This window comes from Chiroxiphia lanceolata, chromosome 4 (assembly GCF_009829145.1).
Source record: "Chiroxiphia lanceolata isolate bChiLan1 chromosome 4, bChiLan1.pri, whole genome shotgun sequence".
NCBI lineage: Eukaryota > Metazoa > Chordata > Aves > Passeriformes > Pipridae > Chiroxiphia > Chiroxiphia lanceolata.
The window spans coordinates 71,457,483-71,483,237 of record NC_045640.1 but is presented as its reverse complement, the minus strand read 5'-3'; the positions used below and the strand labels follow the sequence as shown (position 1 = coordinate 71,483,237).

At 42.2% G+C, this 25,755-nt stretch overlaps 4 long non-coding RNA genes across 4 annotated transcripts in view; 1 reads left to right on the top strand and 3 right to left on the bottom strand.

The window, feature by feature from the left end:
• The window catches only part of LOC116785766, a 30,107-nt gene extending 28,291 nt beyond the window's left edge, over window positions 1–1,816 (bottom strand). Inside the window, exon 1 of the long non-coding RNA XR_004356720.1 lies at window positions 999–1,816. This is a non-coding gene — a long non-coding RNA (uncharacterized LOC116785766). The remainder of the gene's footprint in view (window positions 1–998) is intronic.
• The window catches only part of LOC116785767, a 28,631-nt gene extending 23,622 nt beyond the window's left edge, over window positions 1–5,009 (top strand). The window contains exon 3 of the long non-coding RNA XR_004356722.1: window positions 592–5,009. This is a non-coding gene — a long non-coding RNA (uncharacterized LOC116785767). The remainder of the gene's footprint in view (window positions 1–591) is intronic.
• LOC116785768 lies at window positions 3,348–17,741 on the bottom strand. Its single transcript, XR_004356723.1, has 6 exons — window positions 17,628–17,741; window positions 12,451–12,609; window positions 11,007–11,156; window positions 10,440–10,607; window positions 3,787–3,945; window positions 3,348–3,388 (listed from the first exon to the last, which is right to left on the bottom strand). It is a non-coding gene; the product is annotated as an uncharacterized LOC116785768 (long non-coding RNA).
• Window positions 17,742–19,527: 1,786 nt separating this feature from the next.
• Window positions 19,528–22,422, bottom strand: LOC116785769. The gene is made up of 3 exons (XR_004356724.1): window positions 21,504–22,422; window positions 20,016–20,109; window positions 19,528–19,667 (listed from the first exon to the last, which is right to left on the bottom strand). It is a non-coding gene; the product is annotated as an uncharacterized LOC116785769 (long non-coding RNA).
• Window positions 22,423–25,755: the final 3,333 nt, after the last annotated feature.

Genomic DNA, 25,755 nt, shown 5'->3' with positions numbered 1-25,755 from the left:
GTAACTAAACTCATTGACCCCCTTGATGGAGAACACATACTGCCCTCAGGAGAGAGAGCCCAGTGCCAGCAAGTGATGCAGCTTTTGTATCCCTGTGTATAGCTGAGACTGTACTTCAATCCAGGGAAAATCCTAGCAGCTTGAAGGCAGAGGGAAGGAGATGCTCTTGAGGCTTCTCTCCTGAGTCCCAGTGCCCACCCCCAGGTAGGTCAGTGGAGGTGGAGCAGAGGCAGGACCCCGAGTGGGTGGTCTAGGCACTGTCCTTGCTCCCCCTCCACTTCCCAGCTGTCAGTTCAACATCAGCACACCAGACAAGTCAGTGACAGAGGCAGGGCTAAGAGGGCAAAAAGGAAAATACAGCATTTTATGCCACATTTTGGACCATATAGCTTTGGTGTGGAGGTGGAAAAGTGTTCATGGCCCAACCTGCCTGTACTCCATCTGTTTGCAACAAGATCCTTAGTCCCTGTGTAAGCAGAAGGAAAAGGGATGGGTTGTTGGGGTTTTTTTTTATTGCACATTCATGAAGATTTTGAAAGGAGGAAACCAAGCAAGCCAAAATTAAATGTAATTTTCTCTTTTTCCCTATAGACTCGGTCTGGATGGATGCCAAACCACATTTCGGAGGGGTGAGAAAGGCCCAACATCTGCTTCTGGTGTAACTGTTTGTATCTTCACTCTAAGAAAATTAGGTTTGAAATAATCTCAAATTGTCTGACACCTGTATCCTATTAGAAGTGACACATGGAACACCTTCAGCGCACTGAATTTAGCACCGTGTCAACAGTTTAAAGTTAACAGGGGAAAGAAAGGGTAAAACTCATTGCTTCCCAGTTCCTGCTGACACAGAGCTTGTGTCATTGCACAGGATCGATCCATAAATGTAATGGGCTTTGAACCAGTAATTGTAATATGGGCTGTGTCCCTGGCTCTGCTGCAATTACATTCAGTGTGCACCTCAAGGTGACTGGAGGATTTTGAGCTCAGTGCAGGCTCACCTGAGGGCTGGGTGCCAGCACGTGGGACACGGACACAGCAAGTCCAGGGACGTTTTTTCCTCAAGTTCAGCTCCAGTAACTTGTAGCTTATGGGACTACTGAGCAGGTCACATTTGTCCCAAGAAAGGGAGACAAATTCCTGCAAGAGAAGACAAATCCTGCCTGGCACAGAGGTTTATTGGGTTTTAGAGAAAAACCAAAAGAATTCTGAAGTTACCCAACTGGTTTTGCTGCAGGCGCTGAAGGGATTGATTTTAAACTCTCTTCACAAACTCATGTAACCTCCCACTTGCAAATTCCTCACTTTTAGGAACAGATCTGGTCACCTTTTCCCAGATAACATACTGACAATAAGACCCAAGTTATTCTGAGAAGGACATTTGTTAAAGTTCATAAAACTTTATGACTTCTATAAAATTTATACTACCTAAAAATACACTATCCATTACAAAGACAAATGTCTACCCGTTCATTTTTAAACATGTTCCTTTGAGAACTTTTGAGAGACTGTTTTTTAATGTTAGTCTGAGAGTAAGGGAAACTGTTTACTTTTTAAAGAGTATTGTTTTTCAGCAGATCTGCATCTTCAAGGAGCGATGTCTGGAGTCAAGGAAACAGGACACACTGAATTTTAACATGAATTAGGGCATGAAATATATGCTAAAAATAGGAAAATGGCAATAATGGAAAGATAGACCAATGACACTGATGCATTTTCTACAGAGTAGAAAGCAAGCAGGACCCTGTAACAAGAAAGAGTGTCAAGTACAAGTTTAGGCTTTCTTTAACCCCAGGACAACCAAATGAACCTCCTAAATAGAGTGGCACTAGTGACACTAAAGAAAGGATAATACATAATATTTTACATGCACTCGTAAGCTGAAAAATATGATGGAAAACTTGCAGCACAATGAAACCTGTTTGAGGTGGAATTTATTATAAGGGCATTTTAGAGAAATTTCAAGCCTACTTACATTTGTTATTAATATAAAGTGGAATCCCTTCTAATTTACTGGTCAAACAAGACATACACTGCTAAAGTCAAAGTCTCCTAAAATGCTTTAAAACCTAGTATTGACCATTTTCTTACCTCATGCATGAAAACTGCCTTATAACTTCATCCGTAGATGGCCCCAATGCATAAAAACACAACAGAGAAGAAGAATTTCTGTCAAGCTGAAACAAGTTCCCTCCCATTGGTACCATTTAATGCTTTCTGATTTATGAAAATGTTATTCAGTTCATCTTCCTAAAAATTCACTGGATTGTAAAAGTAAAAGGGTTGTTCACATTATACTTTCAGTGGAAAATGTTTATGACAATGTGATTATGGAGAAAAGTGCAAGCAGACCAAAAACATCATAATACATAAATGGGCATTTTCAACGCTATCGATCTGACTGGTTTGTTCTGATTTGCTTTCTGAAAGGTTCAAATTAAAACAACTGATCCTATTCACTGACTCAGGAAACTCCTGGTGGTGCTCAGGGCAATGCAAGTTGAATCCCAGTTGAGTTGGAATGAGCTGGTTCCCAGAGTTCATGTGGAGACTGAGCAGCTCTGCCAGCCCAGCGCGTGCTCAGTGTTCTCAGAACACACTCAGAGAGCGTTTTTCTGGCAGAAGTTACTCAGCAATTTTGAGCAGCTTGACCACAGTGTGTTATCACCAACAGAGATTTTTCTCCACTGAACATGCAAATGGAACTTTTTCTGAGAAAATGTGGTCGTGTTGCTTTCAGACACAATTTGAGGGCAGATCGCTCATATGCTGACAATATGAGCAAATATTGATGTTGGTGTTGTTTGGAGAGCAGCCCCATAACATGCTGCATCTATCAAACAATTACCTTGTCAGTAGCTCTTTAAAGTCTGGAAACATGGATGTGCACAAGCAGCTCTGTTGATCCATGTCATTCCCCACACCAATAACTTGCAGCTGGAAACCAACAACCTAATTTGTACCTTCTTGGGCCATGAGATGTTCTGACAATTTATTGTGCACAGGAAATCCAGACTTTGGAAAATAGTTTTTTGCTGATTCTCTGTGCTTCTGGTAGATTTTTATTGCACTCTAAGCCAGGGATTGCATCGCTTAGCCCATAATGTTGAAATTATTCTGAATTTGGTTATTGGTTTGTGCTGAAGCAGGACTGAACTTCAGTTCAGTACCTATTATTCCTGACATAGAAGGGCTAGTTTTTTATTATGGTCATATAGAAAATCTTCCTCATACTCATCACAATGAAGTAATTAAATAGATGAGCAAGAGAAATCCATTGGTTACATGAAACTTATTCCTTCACTTCTATTCTTGCCTTTTTTAAATGACAGCTGTTTGGAACAAGGATCCTGCTCCTCAGTAACAAAACGGCCAACGTTAACTTGTCACTCTAGTAGGAAATGTAACAGCCAAAATGCTGGGAACCACATCATGTCATTTGCTCTGTTATGGAGTGTTTGGATAGCAACTGTGAAGTTGCCACTTTTTACAGCTTTTGAGGATTTATGAAGAAAACCCCCACTAGTCACTTGTCCAAATTTTGATAACAGAAAGAACACCAGACTTAAGGGGGCATTATCTTATTTTTACAAGAGTATAAAGGAACACAGACCCAGGGCTCTGTCAGTCCTAATAACAGTGGGGGTTTCCAGCATTGCAGTGGTTTCACTAAATTAAGTTTAGATGTGCTTTCCAATTGAAGCAGTTACAAACTGCTCCAGAGCCATCCCTGCCTGCAGCAGCTAGTTGGATAGTACCTGGAGATAATGGATTGACACTGTTACTGACTTGGCCAAGAGCTCAAGGTCATTCCCCCTCCCCGTGCCGGTGATGTACAGCAGCGCTCGGCTCCACTGATGGGCTCATCCTTCTCAGAGGCACTGACCAATATGAGCAGCTGCCTGAGGGGCTGTTTGATCTTCCCACTGCTTTGCAGGCAACACCACACTGCTCAGGGGGGGAAAAAAAGAACAGTAAAAGGAAAAAGCCCACTATCAGAAAAGATTTCTCAGCAAACATAGCCGAGCCATGCCTGACCTCCGTATCTTCGCTTGTTCCCCAAAGGCAGCACATGTAAGGTATTTCCTGTCTTTCATGTTACTGACTGGAATGCATCATGAAGCCCAAATTTGCAACCTGCTGTCTGTTTTAGTCATTAGGCATGACTTTCTTTGTCTCCTGATGTGAGCTTAGGCGAACTGCTCACTGTTGTAATGCACAATTTTTTTCAGTATTCCCCCCTCTCCTAGACAAATAAAACAAAAAAAACCAGCCAGGCCAAAAGCTGAAATTCAGTCATCAGCTGAGGCTGCTGTCTCTTAAAGTGTCTTATTCCCACATCAGCACATCCCACCCTGCTCTAGACCACCAAAACATTAGTCACAGCAGCCCCCACCTGTTATTCAGGGGCCAAAATTCAAAAGTTAATGAACAACCATTAAAAGCAGCCACTAGATTTCAAAAGAGCTTATCTGACAACCTGAAAGGTGGAGTTCACTGGCTGCAGCTTGGTGCTACATTCACTCATCTGTCAGTAACATCAAGCATTGGGATCTTTATATTATTTTTTACAATTACATCCACTCTGCAGAGACACATCATAAGGTATTCAACTACTCTTTGCCAGCTGCTGTGTCTTGGAATACTATTCACAAAACAAACAGTTACTCGGTATTTCAACCTCTGACCATCTTGAAAATCAACTGAAGACAACTTAGAAGGACAATAAAATATACACAGCATGTAAAATGCAGGTCTGCTGTGTTTTGATGCCCACAAGTGGCACACAAGTACTGGCTACGACTTTGCTCCACTAATATTATATATATATATTTTCAATATATGTGTTTAAAATAAAAGAAACTCTTAAATCCCTGACTGTATTTATACTAAGCCTTCCGTATGAGAGAAAAGAACTAAAGGTGCACATGACAAACTGATACCTGATTTGAAAACCAGGTTGGCGAGAGGGATCTCAGCCTGACAAAAAGTGACCTGTGGGGCTGCACTGCCACTCCAATAATGAAAGTTTATTTCATGAGGAGCAAAGAACTTGATTTCCTACTTATTTTTGCCCTTCGTCCTCTGAGTCTCCTTCCAGTGCCATAAGCTGGGCCATCTGCTCTTCCCCTGCATGGGAATGTGTGGCTGGATCCCTGCAGTGGTCAGTGTGGAGCTGGAGCCACGGGCTGGCCCAGCAGCTGCTGTCAAACCCACGAGGTAACTGATGGTTTCTGATGGTGTTTCTGTCAGTGCAGCTACAACATGAATCCCTTCCTTCTGTCCAGCTCCCAGTGCTCCTAGACCTCATAGGCAATTAGGGTGATTAAGTCCCACCTCAACTGGAATGGCTGAGGCCTTCCCAAGGTTATGGTTGGCTGGGTTAGGAGCAGCCCACTGCTCTCAGCACAAACACCCAAACCCTCCCAACCGGCATGAACAAAGTTGCATGAACAATTCAGCAGCTACTTTGTAAATTATGAAGTTGCTTTTTTCTTGTACAGTAATTTGGCATCAGTCACTGCAAGAAAGGGGAAAGAACCTAAAGGTCACCTCATCTGTTTATCTGCAAACACAGTTGTGTCATTAATCCACATCCCTCCTCTGAGTCAGGCTTTGTTGGTTTTAATGGTTTGGAATATCAAGACAGAAAACCGACAGACTACCTGCCAGTTTTCTAGTTTAGTTAAAAATTTTGGTCCTAAGGGAGAGAAAACACTGAATTTAGTTCTATAACAGCATGAGTTTCAGTCTTTCCCCTTTAGGAAAAGTTGCAGGATCCCAGACATGAGTCACCTCTTTGGAAGAAAAGGGTGGAATATTACAAATATTTTTGCCCAGGGGCTTCACCAAGAGGTGGGAGGATTAATGGAAAGTGTCTGCTCATGCCATGCATCTCCCAGGCTCACCATTTCCAGCCTTGCCCATTTGTTTAGGAAGCTGTGAGTTCTGGTGGAATAGGAATGCTCAGGCAGTTTATACTGTTGTGTTCCCAGTTGCAAATAACACTGTGCAGTTCAGTTCAGCTGTAGACCATGGGCTGATAGCCTAAATTATTATGTTGGGAATTACTTTCCCTGTAGCTCAAAGTAATTAATTGACTCTCATTACTTGCTTTAGTTCTGGATTTTCTCATGAGTTTTAAACAGATCCTAAACAGATCATTTTGGGGAAGTTTTCATAGTGAGGATTATAAACATCTCTAAAGCAAGATCCTCATTAGGAGGCATTTTCCTCTAGTTCAGTCTATTAAATATGTCTGAAAACAACCAACAGAACAGTAAGATCTTTTTGACTGACAAGCAGAAATTATTTACTTGCTTAATGGTTCATGGAAACTTCCCAGCAGTCACAAGAGTTAATTATAAAGCCTTGTATCAGGTTAATAAAACCCAAAGAAACCCCACACCCTCAAAACTTCAGACTATATGGCAAATCACTGTCATAGACAGAGATGTAAATACAAACCTATGTATTTTGAGGGAACTTGGAGCCAATCTTCTATAAATTGCCTAAATTACTCAGTGCCCACAGACCAAAGCCAACTGGATAAAGGAAAAAGTGCTCCTTGTTTTCATCATTGAAAGAAATATGACTGGGCTGAGAGGAAAACAAGACTGGCACGTTAAATATCACTGTTAGGAAAAGGACTACTGGTCTGATTGTAACTCCCATGGGATTCAGTCAACTGCCTGCAACCATGAGACTGGCACTGCTTAAATTCCCAGCTTTCCAGAAGGATGAAGCTCACTCCCTATTCATCTTTGCCACCATCTGAAGAATTAAGAGAGTGGCTGGTGATGAAGAGCCAATCAATCATGTTTATAGTGACAAGCATGGCTGTTATAAAACAGATACTCTTACAGCACAGGGTAACCTCCCCCACGCTTTTTCTTTCTTCATTAAACACTTGTTGAACGTTCAGCTCAGGTCCCCTGAAAACATGTCTAGAGAAGTGCTGATCCCAGAAATAAATCCCTTTCAGGGACATGCAATACAAGTTGCCTGTAACATGCCACTTGCAGGTATGGATCTACATGTACTGCTGTTCTCACAGCTGAGGTCATGCAGTTATTCCTTAAAGAAAGGCTTTGAAAAGTCTTCAGGAACACCCAGCTGTCTAGAAAAAGAGTTAACAGAGATATTTACCTTTGATTTAGTCAATATTTGGTTCATCTGAATATTTGCTCTTTATGGTGGAATGGCTGAGGACAGGGAGCAATTCGGAAATTTCTGGACCAAGGTCAGCTCAGGCACAGTCAGTATGAAATGACTGTCAAAGATAACATTCAAAGTTTTCCAGGGGACTAAGGAAAGACTGTGGAAGGAAGGAATGTGGGCTGAAAAAAATAGGAAGGCTTCAAACCAGGGAGTTTGAACTGGCACACAAACTCTTGTCCTGGAAACAATGAAGTCTCTAGGCAAGACAACCAAAGAAAATGAGTCTCCAAATGTTAAAGCCAAATTATTCTCCCTTGTGTGGAGAAAGAGAATCAGAGGCCTAGAGTAAATACTTGAGTCATCTGATCCACATGCTATAGCCACAACTCATTAGGTATCTGCTAATTACAGCTTTGAAAGATGCCATGGAGTGACACAAGGCAGCCCTAGATGTACTTACTTAGTTTTACAACTGAGGAGCCTAAGAAACCCTTGGGTTCTTTCCTACAGTCAACAGCTTCAACAAAGAGCCTCTACATTAATTACAACCACATCTTGTCTATTTTTATATATGAGAAACACTACAATCCTTTACAAAAGCCATAAAACAGCCATTATCATTTAGGGATGCTATTAATCAAGGCATTCTCAAGTGTTTCCCTTCTCAGCTCCCTTGCCTAGATTGCAGCCCAACAGCTCGCTGGTGTTCAACTAGAAGCAGTGTAGCCATGGGCAGCCCCTGCAGAGAGCTCAGCATCTTGATTTCCCTGCAGGAAACACGGAGCTGTGACCCCTCCTGCAAAGAGGAGACCCTCAAGTGTCTGCGGGCAATGCCAGCGCTGGGAATGTCAAAAATGATCAAAAATACCTACTTTGTTCTGAAAGTACCCTTCATATTGTTGCTTCTCTCCAACACTCCTGGAAAACCAGTGCAACAAGCAGAAATGAAGCTGAATTCTCTTTGCACTACCCCAAACAGGTTATTTCTGGGATCCTGGAATACTTAACCGAAGATTACAAAAATCTTTCTAATATGAAGGGTAAGTAGTTGCCTAATGAAGCTGAAGGTTTGTCATTATTGGAGATACTTAAGGACAGTTCAGACAAGCCTCTGTTAGGAACATTAGTGTAAATATTCTTCTTTGGGGCAGGAATATGGATTAAATGATATCCTATGATCCTTTCTGACTGCCTGACTCTACCACTCACCAGCCTACCCACCCTGCATCTTAACAGTTTTCTGCATCATTTTTAAACTTGCAACCCCTGAAGAAGACTGAAATCTCGGTTACTTAGTAATAAAAAATGAAAAATAAAAAACCCCTAAAATAAATGGGATTGTTATCTGATAGAGAAGTAAAAAATGAGGCTGAAGAAACACATGATGAAAGAAGATACCAGAAGCACAGCAGTATAAATTAGGAGTCACAATGGCGATATAAATCCTGGGAGCAGGTTGGCAGAAACCTGACATCTTTCATTTCTCCACAAAGTCATTATGCACATCTACTGAACTAGAGAATCAGGACTAGTTCTGCCAGTTTGAGTCATGGCCAATTTAGGGGAGTTGCAAAGCTGCCCTGTCTTTGGGTTCACATTAGACACTTTCACTCTCCAGCAGCTTATTTAGTGCTGCAGTAGATTGGCTTTGAAGCATCACTCTGAAACATTTGTCAAGGTGTCTAGAAAACAGTCCAGTGTTAGAGGAGTGAGTTATCTTCTTTTTTCCTCTGTGACAAATAAAATAGGAACTGCTTAGGTCAGATTGGTGCACTGCTTAAAGCTCCTGCTTTGGGATGTGCTTCTGAGCCTCGACACCAGCAGCCCAGGGCCAGGGCACCAGTTACCAGGAACACAGAGCCAAAAGGGACCTCGGTCGGTTCTTCCCCCTGCCTAAAACATCCAGCACACAGGAAGAGGATGGTTGAGCAGGGCCAGCCAGCAATAGCTTGGTTCTTCCATGTGGTTTTATGGGGCACTTAACTTTTATTGCCTGGTAATTACTGAGGAAGGCTTAGACAAGCTGGCTCTCCAGCCCACATGGCAGCAGACTTGTGTGGGCACTCAGCTCGCAAAACTCAGCTGCATCATAATGTTTCAGAGGGGAAAGCCAGACCATTAGCAAAGCCACGCTCAAGAATAGAGTTTAGCCATACTTTGGTACTACCAGTAAAGGATATACCAACTCTCCAGTTAAAATAAAAAAAAAACAACTTGCAAAAAGGAGCCAAAGAATAGGAAGAAGGGACAAGGTATGGGCTGCAAAAAAAAAGTACAAAATAGCACCACCACTGAAGCTGGTACAATAAGGAGTGAAGAAGAGGAAAGAGAAGGCCTTAGAAGAGGAAAAAAGCATAAATACTGAACATACTCATTCTGCAAAGGAGAAGCAGCACAACCCAGGGGTACAACCGCTGTTGTTTAAAGCATTGGGAATTATTCCCAAGGAAGTCATTTGATATTTCCTCCTTCTTTACTGTTCCCCACTATGGTACTATCTCTTCACATCCTCAGTGTGTGTGAGCAGAACACATCAGTACTTGTAAGATTAGTTCTTCTCTGTAGAGGCACTGAATGTTTTTGAAACCATGGTGACCTAATGCCAGTTAACTAGTTTTGATTCTCTATACCTGTTTTAAACTTTACTTAAATCTTAAAACTAAAAAGATATCAAACAATCCTAAACCATGTGATAAACATATGCCAAAGTCATATAATTTCCAATCTCTTCTGTTCATTCTTTGCAATAAAAAGGAAAAATTACAGTTGATTTACTGTGCACTCAAACTTTGGGAGAATCCAGGAACATGTGGGATCAGTTTAGGTCAGGATCAAAACCCCATAATTTAGCTGAGAGCAGCTTCCAAACTAAGCTCATATTTTTTCAGACTATATTTATAGTGCAGTTACTATGTGCCAGTACATCATTAAATGTCCTAAAAACTAAACCCACCCTATTCTTTATGGGGAGGGTTTTTTCCCCTTAAGTCAGAAATACCCATTCCAGGATAATTCTGGACAGGGAGAGAGAGGACTGACTTGGATTTCCACCACTCCATTTGTGATACAAAGCTGTCTCTCGTGGGCTGCTCTGTGTGTCTGACACAGATAATGATGCAATTCTCCAACATTCTGGTTTCTGTGCTGTGTGTTCAGCCACATGGTTCTGTTTCAAAGCCTGATTATTTCCGATCCCGCTGCATTAAAGCTGCAAACTGAGAAGAGTATAGTGCAGGAGACAAATTGGACAGGCATCAGAGGCCTTAGTTTAACGTACTTACCGGAGGAGTGGTGTTTTTGATGAGTGTTCAGAGCTAAAAACTTCTCCTTATCACACAGAAGTTGGTGTCTGCAGGGGGAGGCCTGGGGAGAGCAGTGCTGCCTGGAAAAGCAGCCAGCTGAGCCGGTATCTCTCCTGAACAACAGCGGGACATACTGAGCTCAGGAAGCTGGGGAAGAATGAGTGAAATCATGTCACTGACTAAATCGAAAGTCTACAGCTGTTGCAACATCTACAAACTTATTCCAAACACAAAACATGAGCTGAAAATGTGCTATTTCAAGACTATTTTTCTCCCCCCCCGGCCTTTTACCACTTGAATGTGTGCAGAAGACATAGTCTGAGTATTAAATGTTTTTCTAACAAGAAAATAACAGAGACAGAAATAAATACCCTGGGATTCAGGGAGCCAGTGCACATACAGCAGCAGGAAACACTGCCAGGTTACTATAAGCATTCATGAAATGGTCTCTAATGTCTGACTGGAAAGCACTGCAACGTTCAGTGGGATGGACTGAAAGGCAGCCAACGTGGCAAACAGCTCGGGTGCTTCCACACCAATAATTACCTTTATCAAACTTTAACTAGTTGATGCCAAAACATCTTCAGCTTCCAGCCATGAAATGGGCAACAAACACGTAAGTTTGCTACTTCATAGTAACATATGTTTGGTCTCAGGAGGTTAAACGCTCATCTGTTTCCGAACTGTGTTAAAAATCTAAACAAAAACAAACCCACAACCTCTTTTTCCCTGTCCGTGCTCCAGAAACATGTCAGCCTGCACACAAATTATGGCTTTGCAGGACTTGTTATCTCTCATATTTCTCATGACATAATGGCCCCTGTGTAGACCTGCAAGGTAAAACAGAGTTTTAAACACATATAACAAAACTGAGCCTTCAATCAACGTGGGTTTGTTGACAGGAGGGAGAAGGCCTGGACACACAGATAACATTTGGGCTGAAGAGAAGTTCAGATTGCTGTGACACAGACAGCAAAGGGACAGAAATCTTGTTGCTTCCCAGAAACAAAGGTAAATAAGGACTAGATTTTTAACTCCACTTTCAAACTCTGACTTCGGACCCATAAAAACAATTACAGTGTAAATTATTCTGTGAAGACAGACAAACCTGAAGTGAAGAACAATCCTCTCACCTGATACTGATTAAAAGAAGGGGCTGTACAACGCTTCTGATAGCCCACCACACATTTAGTGACTTCATGGCACCAGCAGGTACTTTTGTCAATGTGGCTTTTCAACCTTAGCATTGAGAAACCCAGCAAATTAAATAAGGTAAATCTGCCAGTGATCCCTATAGCACCTTTTTTTTTCCCTCTCTATTAAAACAGTCAGAAAGGCAAAAAAACCAAAACCAAACCCACAAATCTACCATTTCACTGCAGAGCTATAATGTATTAAATCATCGATATGAGTCAACAACATCATGCTGCTGGGAAAAAATGGAAAACCGTCCTGGGAAAAATAAACAAGTGTCATCTGTAGAACACATGGTGTAACACTCCCACTTGGCTCGGTGGTGGGAAGCAGGCGGCCCAGCTGTGGGCACCACCATCCCAGGAGGATGTGGACACAACAGGAAAAACCTGGAGAACAGGAACAAGGACACTGAGGGGTCTGGGGAAGGAGGTTATTAGAACAGGCTGAAGGCTTAGGGCTGTTTGTTCGAGGGGCAGAGCCCTCTTTGTCTTGGTCTCTGGACACGTGAGGAGCGGTTGGGAGGAAGGGAAGAGTTCCCTCCGTGTCCCCAGGCCCTTGGACAGCGTTAAGGTCACTGAGGAGCAGGAGTGTCAGAGACAAGACCAAGACAAGCACCCCTGCCATGACTTTTAGTGTACCAGGGATTATAAATTTGTGCAATATGATTTGGCTGCTGTCTGACAAGTTCCCCCTGACCTTGTGCATTCCCTGTACACACACACAGGTGTTTGCTCTGAGCTGCCTCAGCCCACTGCCAAAGCAAGAGTGCTCAGCACTTCCTTCTGGTGCCCACCTGGGCCTTGGTTTCCAGCTGCTCCACTTTGATCTCCCTCCCTTCTGTGTTTCCTGGGAATGCCTCATTAGTGGTTGGCCTGTCTTTCTCCTGAGCCTTTTCCCCTGGGAAATGTGCTGGGTTCCCCTGGCTGACTCACAAACACTTCACCAGGAGCACCTAAAGAAACAGGAGCAACCTGGTAGTTTCCACAGCCTGACCAGGTTTCACAAAAGATGTGCTGAAAATTAAACAAACAACTCAGTTAATATAAGTGGGCGGAACTGAAGGGACTTTCTTTGTGCTTAGAAGTATAGCAGTGCTACTTTTAAAGAATTATATCTTCAGCTTAATTTTTTTAAATGACAACATTGCATTCAAATGTTACTGTACAAAGTCAAAATGCTTCCAAGCACCAGTATTCACTCGAGGCACCACCATTCCCATCTGAAATTTTAGGGAAACAGAGGGAGAGAAAGAGAAAAATCTTTTTCAGAATTGTGTATTGATAAACCCAAAAATAGAAACATTTTCCAAGCAAATTTTCTACGTGCAAGTATCCCAGTTTCCCAGCAACTCTGTTAGTGACATAATGTTGACTTGGTGGGAAAGCAGCTCTGGACAAGAAACTAAGAGCTTTCTTGGAGTCTATTCATAACCCTGCATTTGCATTTGATAAATTGCTTCTTTGTTGCAGCAATTCCCCTTTAACGTGATGATTGATTATTCTTGTTTTACACAAAAAATATTTGGTTTAAAATGCTAACCTTTCAGCGTTTTCAGTACCATTAGGTCAGAAGTTCTGTCAAAATGTTCCAAAACTTCCAAGAAGTTGCTTAGGTATTTTCCTCAATTAAAAACCATCTTACATAGGCTAAGTTTCTCTATATATTATATAAAACTGGCACTAACTTTTATAGCCTGGTTTTAATAGGTTTAAAACAAAATGTTTAATTATCTAGACCACTATTTAAAGCCAAAAGAAAGTGAGTTATAACACTGTTGTAGCCATAACAAGAAATAAAAAATTTTGTCTGGTGTTTTCAATTTATATTCCAAATATTTGTCAATTCCCAAAACTGCATTCACAATTTCTTGAAAGAAAGGCACAGGATCCAAGTTTCTTCTAATTTATGCAGTCGTAATTTTTTTTTGACATAATGGAGTTATTCATTCAGTGTGAGCAGGACCACACTCTGAGCAAGCTGGATATTAAAAATACATATTCCAACCAAGCTGATGCCAAGAGGAGTGCTTCCTTAGGACTCTTTAGCAGAAATTCATCCAGGCAATTCCTCTGCCACAGCTTCATCAGCCTTCTTGGGATAGCAGTGTGAGACTTCTCCAGGTCATTTCGAGCTACCCCAGCAAGTGAGGTGAGCAATGAGGCAGAGATTTAGTTCCTGCCACCGCTCAAAAAAAAAGTTTTTATCGTTGTACTTCTGGTGAGGGGCACAACACAGCCCAGCCCTAGGTATTTAATAAAGAGTGGCCTCCTGTCACCTCCTTTCCAGGCCCGTCCAAGCAATGCCTTGGGAACTGGGCACACAGCAATGAGCATCCACCTGCAGCTTCAGTAACACCCAGCCCACACATGCTCTGCTCCTCTGCATTCTCTGCTACTTCAAATTCAGCTTTTCCCCAAGCACTCTGTAAAATTTTTCTCCACTTAACCTCAAATTGCCTTTCTCCCCTGCTCACAACTGGAGCTAAAATGAAAAAAATAAGCTTGGCTTGTCTTGGAGCGTCAAGAAATAAAACCAGCTTTGAAACAACTGCAGAACAGCAGAAGTAGGTTTCAGTGGGACTTCTAATGTGCTGTGAATTACACTCGTGCTTAATTAAATTACCTTGCTGACTCAGAGCCTAAATTAATGGAATATACACTCTGTAGTGTTTCTTTGGCTTGGGTAATTAAAGAAAGTAACAAAGTGAGGTTTTAGATCTAATGTAAATGGAAGTTTCAGTAATTAAGTATTTCTTCATTCCAGCACCTGGCATAGCTGTTTGGGATAGAGCAAATGTAGGAATAGGTGAACAAAATTCTTCACCTGCTTCCTCTGCTACAGAAACCAAATGGGGGAATTCTTAAGAACCAATCCTGCCTCATCCTGATCCATCTGTAAATATTTTCTTTCAAGCCAATAAAGGCTTTTTTAGTCTCCTTTGTACCCTCTGGTTCTGGGTTCCATTTGAAGCCAACAACTGGAAGCACAAGCTATTTACTTATTTACTTTAAGCCTGGAAAAATGGGAGAGACTTTGAAAAGGCTGGTTTCTTCTTGAGAAGGGGATGAAATTTCACACTGGCTCTTATTGAAACCAGTTCCATATCCCAGGCCCTTCCTCTCACTACCCCATCTCTCCCCCACCCACATAATTTGCCCATTTGTGCATCAAATCTGGTACAATAACTCCAACTCCCTAAAGACCAAGAACCCATTTCCACTCCGCTGCACAAGTGCAGCTCCACCCGGGGCTGTGAAATGGCACTAGGGCAGTGGAGGGTATGCTTTGCAGTATTAACTTGAATTAAACTGGGATTGAAACTAAAGCCCCCTGAACAGAGTTTCTTTTTGCAACACCAATAAAATCTGCGTTCTTGGCAGCAGGGCCCAAAATCTGGCTGGTGCACTGAAAGCAGAAACCCTTCCCCTGGCTGGGGTCGCCCCTTTCCTTCCCAGGGCTGCCAAGAACCACAGGTCCCTGCTGGAGGGGAACACCCATCACAGCCTCTCCTGGTTTAGGCATACCAATTCATCTGCCTCTGTCCTCAGCTGATGGAAAAAAATGTATCTGGACAGAAATGAGTGAATGGGGAAAAAAATACTGGTAAAGTCATGAATCTTTCAAGGTTTTTGTTTTGATGTATAAGCTTAAGTCTCCAAGAAACCTTTCTGCAAGTTTAGATGAAACTGCAAATGTGATAAACTAAGCTCTGTGCTTTGCTGGAATAACCAAAATCTATGGACCACACTCACTTTTACTGAAGGAGACTGAGTCAGTTCAGTAGGTTTCTATACCAAGTGGTTATTAATGTTTCTTTGTTGTCACCTGGATTTATCATCCACTGCATCCACGTAATTCTGAAATCCATCTTTGTGCAATGGCATCTGGTACATTATTTCTAGTGAGGCACCACTGAGTCTCCCCATAAAGACCAGCTCCATAAAGCAGCCTCTGGTCTCCCACAGGACACAAAGAGGAATGAAAGACCATTCAAAGGGAATCTTGAAACTCCACAGCAGCGAGTCATACAGGGGAAAAGCAAGTGATGATTTGAAGAGCCTCTCAAGTTTCCTGCAGCATGGCATCAGCCATCCTGCTGGGAGCTCCTTATTCCCCCAGATGCCCCATTACTCACGGTGCTATATTGTTATGGTCTTCTACAAGCAGTGTTGGCAATGTCAGTAAATAAACTATGGAAGCCAAAATTAGTTTTCCTTCAAGATCTAGGAGGAGAAACATTGCCACCAAGGGATCATTGCCTATTGTACCTTGCCTTTACAAGGATTTCATTGGGAAAAGCACAGATGTTGAAGAGAAAGGTAAAAAACACAAAAAGGGGACTCCAGGGCTGTTTTATCTGGATTGCTCTTCCTGGTATTCTGCTGTCAAGTCTCTCATCACTATCTGGAAACTTTCTGGAATTAATAGAGTGATATAACACCTTCTGGTAAACTTGAAATCTCTTCAGCCTGCAAACAATTCTTGAGGGCCATACCTGCCTTGTTGCTTCCTGTCCCGAGGAAAACTTACTGAATACCCAGCCTTTCAAACACACTGATATCCCACGTGTCCAAAGCCCTGTCCTGGATTAGCCCTTAGTCTCCCAAACTAGCAAGTGAGGGAGCCCTTAGTCTCCCAAACTAGCACTCAGCTCCAGGAGAAACCCCTTTGTTCAAGTGACAAAACCAGGTTGGCAATCACCTTCCTACATGACAAATGCCTTGTCTTTTCCTTAAAGGAAACACAACTTTTGTGTTACACACAGGAAAAGTGCACAACCTGTTACATCAATGGATTTGAATCTCAGACCTCTCAATCCTCCTCTCCAAGAATACTAAACTTGACTACTTGCTATGAGTTTTACAAATTAGCATGGGTCACTGATCTGCCAAAGGCTTAATAAACTCCATTTATATGCATTATAAAATTCTTTCAGAGTCTTGCAGAAAAAATTACTTCTCCTGCAAAAAAAAAAAAAAAGAAAGAAAAAAAAAGAAAATCTGTAAAATCCAACCTTTTTGTGAATTGTACTTGCCAGCTGCATGAGAGCCCACCAAGGATATTACTCTAACCACAAAAGTCATGCTCTTGGAGATCAACCTCCTAGCAAAACTCAAATAAGAAAAATAAATCACTCCATCCCAAGTAGAAGTTGTAGATTTTGCTTTGAAATCCATTCCTCTGATCTGCCACGCTCATTTCTCTGAATAAGCTCCAGTCTGAATTCAGCTTTCTTGCAAGTCAAGGAGAAAAATGGCACAGTCACCCAGATAAACATTCCCCAAAGGCTCCCTTGTTGTGTGCAAGAGCATTAATAATGAGTTATCACTACTGGAAGCATTTCAGCATAACACACCCTACTGTCTTACTGGTGGGTTTTGATTTGCTTTGTGTTCTTGCTTTGTTTTTATAGCCACATAACTCTCTGCATCATCTGACTGTGTGGGTCAATCCCATGCAGAAAAAAAATGAGAAATAATCTACTTCTCCACTGTTACAGCACATGCAGTACAGTGGAGGGTTAATTAACACCCACCTCGCCCTGCTTCCCTTGGAAAATGATTATGCTGGCTAATAAACCTCACAGTTATGAGGCTTTTATGAACTTACACACCCTGCAGTAATTTCAAGTGCATATGAGGTTTCCTCAGCTGTTTGAACACTTCTCACCTCAGTCACCCTTTCTCCCTGTGAACTCAGGCCCCAGCAAAGCTTCACATCGCTGCAAAGTAACCGTGGGATTGAAAGGGAAGGAGATTCCTGCACATTCGTTCCTTCCATGACTAATTGGAGAGTTTGGAGATATTTTTCCTTTACTGCTAAATGAAGCTCTGCTGCCAGAGGCTGAGAGCTGGGGAGCTGGGTGTTTGACATGCCCTGGATTTATTATCTGATCTCCAGGTGAGCCACTTAAACCTCCAGTGATTTCATTTTACCAACTGTGAAACAGAAGCAACAATCACCACCTACCTTGAGGTGCCTTCAGCATTCCAGTGGAAATGCCATCTCAAGGCATGGCAAGTATTGGCTGAATCTGTTGAACTGTAGGATCAAGTTCTTTTTCCCAGCTTTTCATGGAAGTTCTTGCCCTTAGGAAAGCAAAGAATGCAGAACATGTATCTCTTAATGTGAATGTGGAGGCTCCATGAGAACAACCTTGGTGCTACACTGCCTGGAGAAGCTTGGAGCAACTGTCTCCTTTCTCCAGGAATATCAATTTTTATATAAGACACTACAGTTGAACAAGAAGCAAAGAGGTTTTCTTCCTGCCAGCTGTAAAGAACCCACTCAATGCTACAGGGCAAATAAAAGAAATCAGTGAAGGAAGCAGGACACACTGTTTCTCTCTCAACACCAGATTTCTGTTGCACACCACAAAACACTCTGAGAGAGACTCTCTCAGGAACATCCCACCATCCAACTGGTCCCTAAAATAATGTCCATGAAGTTTGCTCATAGATGACTGACTCAACATGCTGACAACTTTATTTCTTCTCATTAAAATACTTATAAGATAAACAAACTACATGTAATATTTTCCAAAACACTGCAAACAGACACTGCACCAATTTCAGCAGGGACATTGTAGAATAGTAAAAAGGTTAAAAGGCTTGAATAAATACTTCTAAACAAAAACAGAACTGATCCATACAACAGCTTCTCCATCTGCAAATTCCCGAGAAAACTGATTGAGATCATGGGTGCCCAAAGAACAAGTGAGAGCTGCAAGGCATCATCCTGTGATTTTTCTGACTCTGGGGAAAGCAGATGCCAGAAACATTCTGTACTGCAGCTAAAACTGGCAGGAACAGAAAAGCCAACCTGCTTTCCTTGATTTTAATAAATGAAATAATGACTATTTTTTTCTTTCTGAAAAGAATTAAAGGAAGTTGAAAAAACAGAGGGAAGGATAAAACTTGCAATTTTTGATTTGGGAGATGTGCTTTCATGGTGGCCCATGACCCCAAAAAAGGAGAGAAAAACAGCATTTTTACCAACAAAATGATTTTTTTCTTAACCATCCCACACTTTGGCAAAATGTTTTAAGAGATTCTAAGTCATTACAAACCCCAGTCACTAAAGGAAGCTTTGCACATCCATGTTCCAGTGCACACAAAAATTATACTGCACCCCTCAATATATTCTCAGAGTACTTGGCAACAATGCATTAAATATAACCGTGGTTGCACGTTGGCTCTTTCTTCCTGTACTCAGAGGTGGAAGACTTATGAAGTGGTGTCTTTCATCTTCACAAGTTTGTAGGAGACTGTTTTACTTAGAATACATTGCAAGGTTTGCTGAGGGGAAAGTCAACAAACTGTGCCCGGCAGCTGGAACACGGAGCAGTGAAACTAGTTCCTGTTGGGCCCGAGCCTACAGCTTCAGATTAGGCACCAGGAGAGCCCAGTGCTCAGACAGAGGAGCTTTGTTCTCATCCCAGAAAATCCCATCGCACCCTGGAAAGCTCCCACTCTCAGAGGGCTCATCACAGAGTTCTTACAGTTTTGTTTAGGGCTTCTTTCAGAGCTGGGAAGTTCCCAATGACCTGAAGTGCTACACTACTCCTGTCTCAGTGCTGAACTGCGCTGTCTCCCACTGCTCAGGAGAAGCCCAGGCTGCCATGATTTACACAACTTTATTTACAGTGCACATCAGACAACAGTTTGTGTTGATAATGATCCCTATAAAAGCTTTTTATATGCACATAAAATAGATTAACTCCCCACACTGTGGGTTGCCTTGAACATTTCCTGCTACAGCTACACTTCTTTGGCCTGGTGAAGAGCAAGTCAGCACAGAATAGAGGGGTCTCCCTCAAGGACAGACAAGTCCTTACTTATATCCTGCAAAATTAGTACCTTTGGGAGAAAGGATACTACAGTCAAAGTTCACAGTTCCAGCAGGTCAGTGTTGGGTCACAAGCTGGTATTGCTGCCCCCAGCTTTGCAGTCTCTCCTCTTTCTGCTTCCTAACTGGTTTTCCATTAGAGCAAGAGTTTATCACATCAGCCTGAAACAGTACAATGGGTGAAAATCATCCCTTTAATGAGGGCACAGAAAATTTGTATCAGACTATTCAGAAACTTCCACCATGAGAAACAGTTTAATCTACTGCTCTCAAGTGTGACTAAAATTGGAGGATCTGACCTAAAAAAACGATTATGTATTCTTCATGCTACACAAGCATGGCTGAATTTGCTTTATCTGACAACTTAGAGAAACACAAGGATGACAACATTCTCTTCTTCACATGGAAAGATGTCATCCTTATACCAGACTAGCTCTGTGTCCTCAGCTCTGCAGATCTGCAGTCCATGACTGGGATTCAGTCCTGATCAAGCAGTAAACTTAAACAAACCTGCAACCTTGGGAGGTTAAGTCCATGAGGACAGTCCAGCCTCTTCCACACAAGATGTCTCTTCTCCAGCTCCTCGCCTCATTCGAAGTCCAACCTGAACACCAGATGAAGGCTAAGCTTTCAGAGCCAGAAGGAAGCAATTAAAAGATATATCTAGTACCTGAATGCTTCCAGGGGGAAAAAGGAAGGGTCTGTAGCAATTCCTCACCTCTTTAAGAAGGGGGATGTAGGCTTTGCCCAATAATAAAAGTTTAATGACAGTTATTTTATGTGCTGTCAGAGTGATCCCCACGTGGATCCTCTGCTGGACTAAAATTCAAGACATTTAGATGCACAACACTGACCTGCAAGGCACAGGTCAAAGTCATACTCGCTATCAGGTTTTTATAAGGGTTATGTAGCAGAGCAATGTACAGGATGCAAACTTTTCAGAGAGGCAGGGAAGTTTTGGAAACCAAAAGCTCCTTGTGACAGCAGATGGGATCAACTTACAACATTACAGATCTCACAGTCAGCAGGGCTTGCGTGTGCCCTACAAGAGATCTAAAAGCAGATTTCAGTGGTTGCTACTGTACCAGCATGACACAAACACACCAAGCAGAACTGGGTGTCCCCAGAGCAGCATCCCTGGAGATCAGAGGATGCCAGGGAACGTGCTGCTCCTGCAGAATCCCAGCACAGGGCGTGCCAGGGACAGACAGTGTGTGGGAAGCAATGCCTGCAGCAAAGGGGCTTCCAACCGGAGCACCTTGGCTGGGCTGCAACAGGGTAATTTGGTACTTTCCCACACAGTCAGCCAGCTCTCCTGGCCAGCAGGAGAGAGATGCAGCAGAAACATCTTTCTTTCAAAGGATTACTCCTGGCTCTGGAGGAGTTTGTAATTTCTGGCAGCCTTGGGATGGGCTGCGCAAAGGGAAAAGGAACCTCTTTGCTCCCTCTCCCACACTGTGTCCACCCAAGGCCCAGCCTTAACATAGCTCTTAATAAAACAGCACAGATGTGCCCTGTAGGCACATAAAGACTAAGAGAAACAACAAAAAGGAGAAACAAGATGTTCCTGTGTGTTTCATAAATCGGTATATAAGCATAATGCAATCTACTATCCTAGATAGAAAATGAAATATCTCAAAAAGTATTGAATCCTTGGTGGATTTTCTCAGTGGATCGGCATGAAGCTATTTAGCCCAGATGTTTCCATAACTCTGATGCATTAGGAGCTGCACAGCATTGTGGCCAAGTGCTAACACAGTGAACTGTAATGTAAAACATGTAAAGATCCTGGCTTCCAGAGTGATTGGAAGTTTTCACTCTAACCACTCTGTTTCCTCATGCAGCTATATTTTCTTTACAATACCCACTTGTATTTCAAGACACATGGAAGAAGAACTAAAACCTTCCCCTCTCCCCAATTAAAACCTAATTCTCTGGAAGAAAACACAGGGGCCAACTCGAGATTGACGTGGAGTTTTTCAGAACTGGAAATCTCACCTCTGAGCAGCAAATCTCATACTGCAGGCAAGTGCAGGGCCAACGAGGCACAGCTGGGCACCACATGAGCAGGTGAAGAAGTGATGGTGAGATTTTTGATGACAACTTGGTGTCCAAAAGACAGAGTGTCTCACTGAGAGGCTCTGGTTTGCATCTGTAATGGATTTAGGGATTTGTAGAGGTAGTTTTAAAGATATCTAAGCAGGTGCAATGTGTATGTTGGAATGGCCTGATCAAGGGAAGAAGCAATAAAGGGAAGAAGCACAAAAAAAGTAACAGCATGTGCAGAGAACGATATAAGATAAAGAGTGCAAAGAAAAACCTGGAAGTCTCTGTAGGAGAATAATGCAATAGAATACCTTGCACTGAGAGTCCGTTTGGAAAAATCTGTCACTATAATTAGTTATTCAGAAGAATTTAAAATATTTCAGAGTGATTTCTACTTGATCTTCCTGCCAGGATGACAGCTGAGAGTTTTGTGATTCTTTTGAGACCTCGACAGCTTAAAAAGACAAAACACAACCTTTAATGAAAATTAACTCCTGCTACAGCTCTGAACCTGCAGTCACAAATCTGTGTTCACATACACACTTGTAACACCCCAGACCCAGAGCCACAAGCTCAGGGGCTCAGCCAGGAGTTTTATTTTAAAATAGATATATATATATATATAGAGAGAGAGAGTTCTTTAATACCTCGAGATAGCATCAAGAGAATAACCCACACACTTGTTCCCAAGAGGCACCTGTACTGATAATTTAGGGGAGGGAAAAAGGGAACTGGGCAACAGTTCAGAAGGGCACCACACAATCCAGACAAAACATTCCACCACAGTACAGACGCAGCACACATTAATCCACAACACTTAAATCAAAATCCAATCCCCCCAGCTTTAAGCTACCCAAAGCATCAAGAAAGGAGAAAGGAAAGAGAAGGGGGAATGAGAGAAGGAGGGGAAAGAGCGGGAGACAGACTATACAGTTACCATCAGATCCCTGTGGCAGAGCAGCTCTCAGGTGTCGGGATGGGAGGGCCCAGACCGTGTGGGGAGCACTGCCTTGGGTTTGATCTGCTCTGGGCCCTGTGGCCTCCCCCAGGCAGAGCCTTGGAGCCTCTGGTCACTCTGGGGCTCCAGGGCAGAGTGAGGGGCATTGTTCCTACTGTCCCTTTCAGGCTGGGCTGTGTTAGGGGCTCCAGGAGCTGTGGGGTGTTCCAGTGTGGGCACTGTTCCCACTGTCCCTGCCAGGCTGGGTTGTGTTAGGGGCTCCAGGAGCTGTGGGGTGTTCCAGTGTGGGCACTGTTCCCACTGTCCCTGCCAGACTGGGCTGTCTTAGGGGCTCCAGGAGCTGTGGGATGTTCCAGTGTGGGCACTGTTCCCACTGTCCCTGTCAGGCTGGGCTGGTGAGGGGCTCCAGGAGCTGTGGGGTGGGGAAGTTTTCCCCGGCTGTTCGTGACTGGCAGCTGCTCCGGGGTTTCTCCATGTGGGCTCCAGGGGCTGCCATGAGGGACACGATGCCACAGTCCATGGAGGGTTTGTTTCACTGCTACAAGAGAAATGTTTAGTAGCCAAATTTCCTATATGGCACTTGCCAACTATTCTGCCTTTTTTTTTTTCCCCACCCCCCATGACAATGCAGCAACTTCTCATTCAACTCTGTTTCCCAGCATAACCACTTTTAATTCACACTACTGGCTGTTAGTTTTATTTAAAATATTATGAAATTTTCAATTAATGAGATAAAATGCATTTCAGAAAATGAGTTTGTAAAGCCATAGCATGTGGCAGAATTTGTCCTCTTATGTTACAGAGCTTAATCCCAAACCTTGCATTATTCCTGGATAATTTAAACCTTTTTAAGTTGGGTACAGCCCTTGATAGCTGTTGGACAAAAGCTGATGACATCTGTAACTGCTAGATAGCTCTCTTCTCTTTAACAACCAGAGTTATTATAATCTATTTAGGAAAAAAGTCAAACATTCACGGTGTACTAGATTGTTCTACATTGTTTCTAAATTAGTGCTCTACAATTTAAACCCTAATTCTTGTATCATTCATATCATCCTCATCCCTATCATGCTTCTCAATTTGCCAGCTCAGAGGTTAAATGACGCAACAATTATGTTACATTCCTTTAAATCATAATAATTTGAAAAAGTAAAACACATGGGGTAGTGAAAGAAGGAGGTGCAGCCTTGAGATATCTCAAACTACACAAATATTGTCAAATAACCATTATTGCCATGTTAAAATAAGCATTCAAACCCCAAACTCCCAGACCTGAATATTGAAGCAATTATTTCTCTTCTAACATGGTTTAAACTGTGACAAAAAATTCAGAATAAGAAAATCCTAATAATCAAAATGCACATTTGCCTCGGGTTTAACTTACTTTCTTCTCTATCACTTCTCCTGTAGGAGCTTTAATGGAGAAATCCATAAATGACTGGCTTAGAAACAGAAAAGCTCCATTGGAAAGAATGCCAAAAAGCTGGCCAGAGGCAGGACTTCCGTTGGGAACTCAATATACATGTGCACAAAACACAGGATAACCACTCCACCTGCAAAGGCTACGTGGGCAACTCTGTAGTAGTTCAAGTAGTTTCCACTCTTACAGTTTAACTGCAATGTGCTTTGGGGAATGGGATTGACTCAATTCCTGCAATTTAACCACTCATAACAAAGGCCATCAGCAGCACCTAAACATTTCACTTAGAAATTCCATCCATCTTCATTAGCAAACAGAAGTGTTTTTTCTCCATTAAAAATACAATCCTAAATAGTGAAATAATGCCTTAAAAATTGTAATTATTACTCTCTGGGATTCTGCAACTGCTGGTGTCTCAATTCTCTTTTTCCACAAAACTACTAACAAGACCATTGTCTATCTCTATACAAATAATAGATAGTAAGGACCTCATCAGAAATGAGCACTTGTATTATCCAGTTTCAACACTTCATTTTGCAGAATTACTCCCTTCCTGTGTAATTTGCAGTGATGCTTAGCCAGCTTCCCAAATGGCTCAGTGTCCACTTTGCCTAACTAGCTTCAGTTTTTTCCAGAATTTCATTGTTCCAGCAAAATCACTTCCCTGATACATAGCCCAAACTTCTCTTTTTCTATGTGTTTCTATGTGAAACCACATTTCTGAGTAAATACAGTGACAGAGACACAGCAAAATGCCTGCAGAGGAGAAACAACAGCTCCAACAGCTGAGCTGAGAGAAGCTAATTCATTAATATTTCATAGAATGTGTCACCGAAAAGCACTGGAAAAGAAATAAATCATCATAACTCATACACTCTGCCATTACTCCATCCATTCTCAGTACCAAGGCCTTCGATATTCCCTCGTAAGAAAGTTAACAAAACTTAGTGTGCCTCAAACACGAGGCCAACATTACCTGTATGCTTTAAAGCTCCCGTTTTGTGGATCAGCGAGCCTGTAGATTGGCTAGTCCATAAATTACTATATTTCTTTTCACTCTTCAAATACAGCATATCTCTGGGTTTGATGCAGTGATTCCTGAAATAAAATTTATCTTGGTTGTAAGAGCAGAAATGTATGGCTGAGCTGCTGTAAAATTTGTTCTATGATATCTTTTGCTTTGTTCACCAAAAAAAAAAAAAGAAGAAAAAAGCCCAAACAAAAAGAAGGATAGCAGTGATTTTATTATGAAGACAAGACTCCCCAATGCACAGGCACGGGAATGCTATTTATTACTGTTAAAAAACAGTGCCATGACAGGAACAGTCGCAGGCTCCCAGTTTCAGTGTCTGTGCAGAGGTTTAGGTACAGCTGGTCCTGTCTCAAGTGGGGTCAGCTCTGCTCCTGTTTTAATGATTCTATGGTGGTACTTCAACAACTACCTTTTTTTGACACGGGGAACTGCAGCACTGATATCTAGAGATAAGATCAGTGCCCATCAGATGTTGCTGGGGATATCTTGCCACAAACTATCGATCTGTTTTTGCCACTCAGAGGACTCACAGTACTGTTTCCTATTCAGCAAGGCAACACTAGCATTCATTATAAGCATTTACTCCAGGAACAGCCATCTTTGAGAGACTTCAAGGTCAATTTTTTGATGGATGAGTTGCAATATTAGATCAGATGCAGAACGTTTAAAGTTTAAAAGTATTATTGCGCTGTGGTCTTGCAATACATTAGGAACACATTGTCATAACAATTTCTCCCAGATTCCATTAGGGATGTGGGTTATAAAATATTTCTAATTACAAGTGGGACTATGT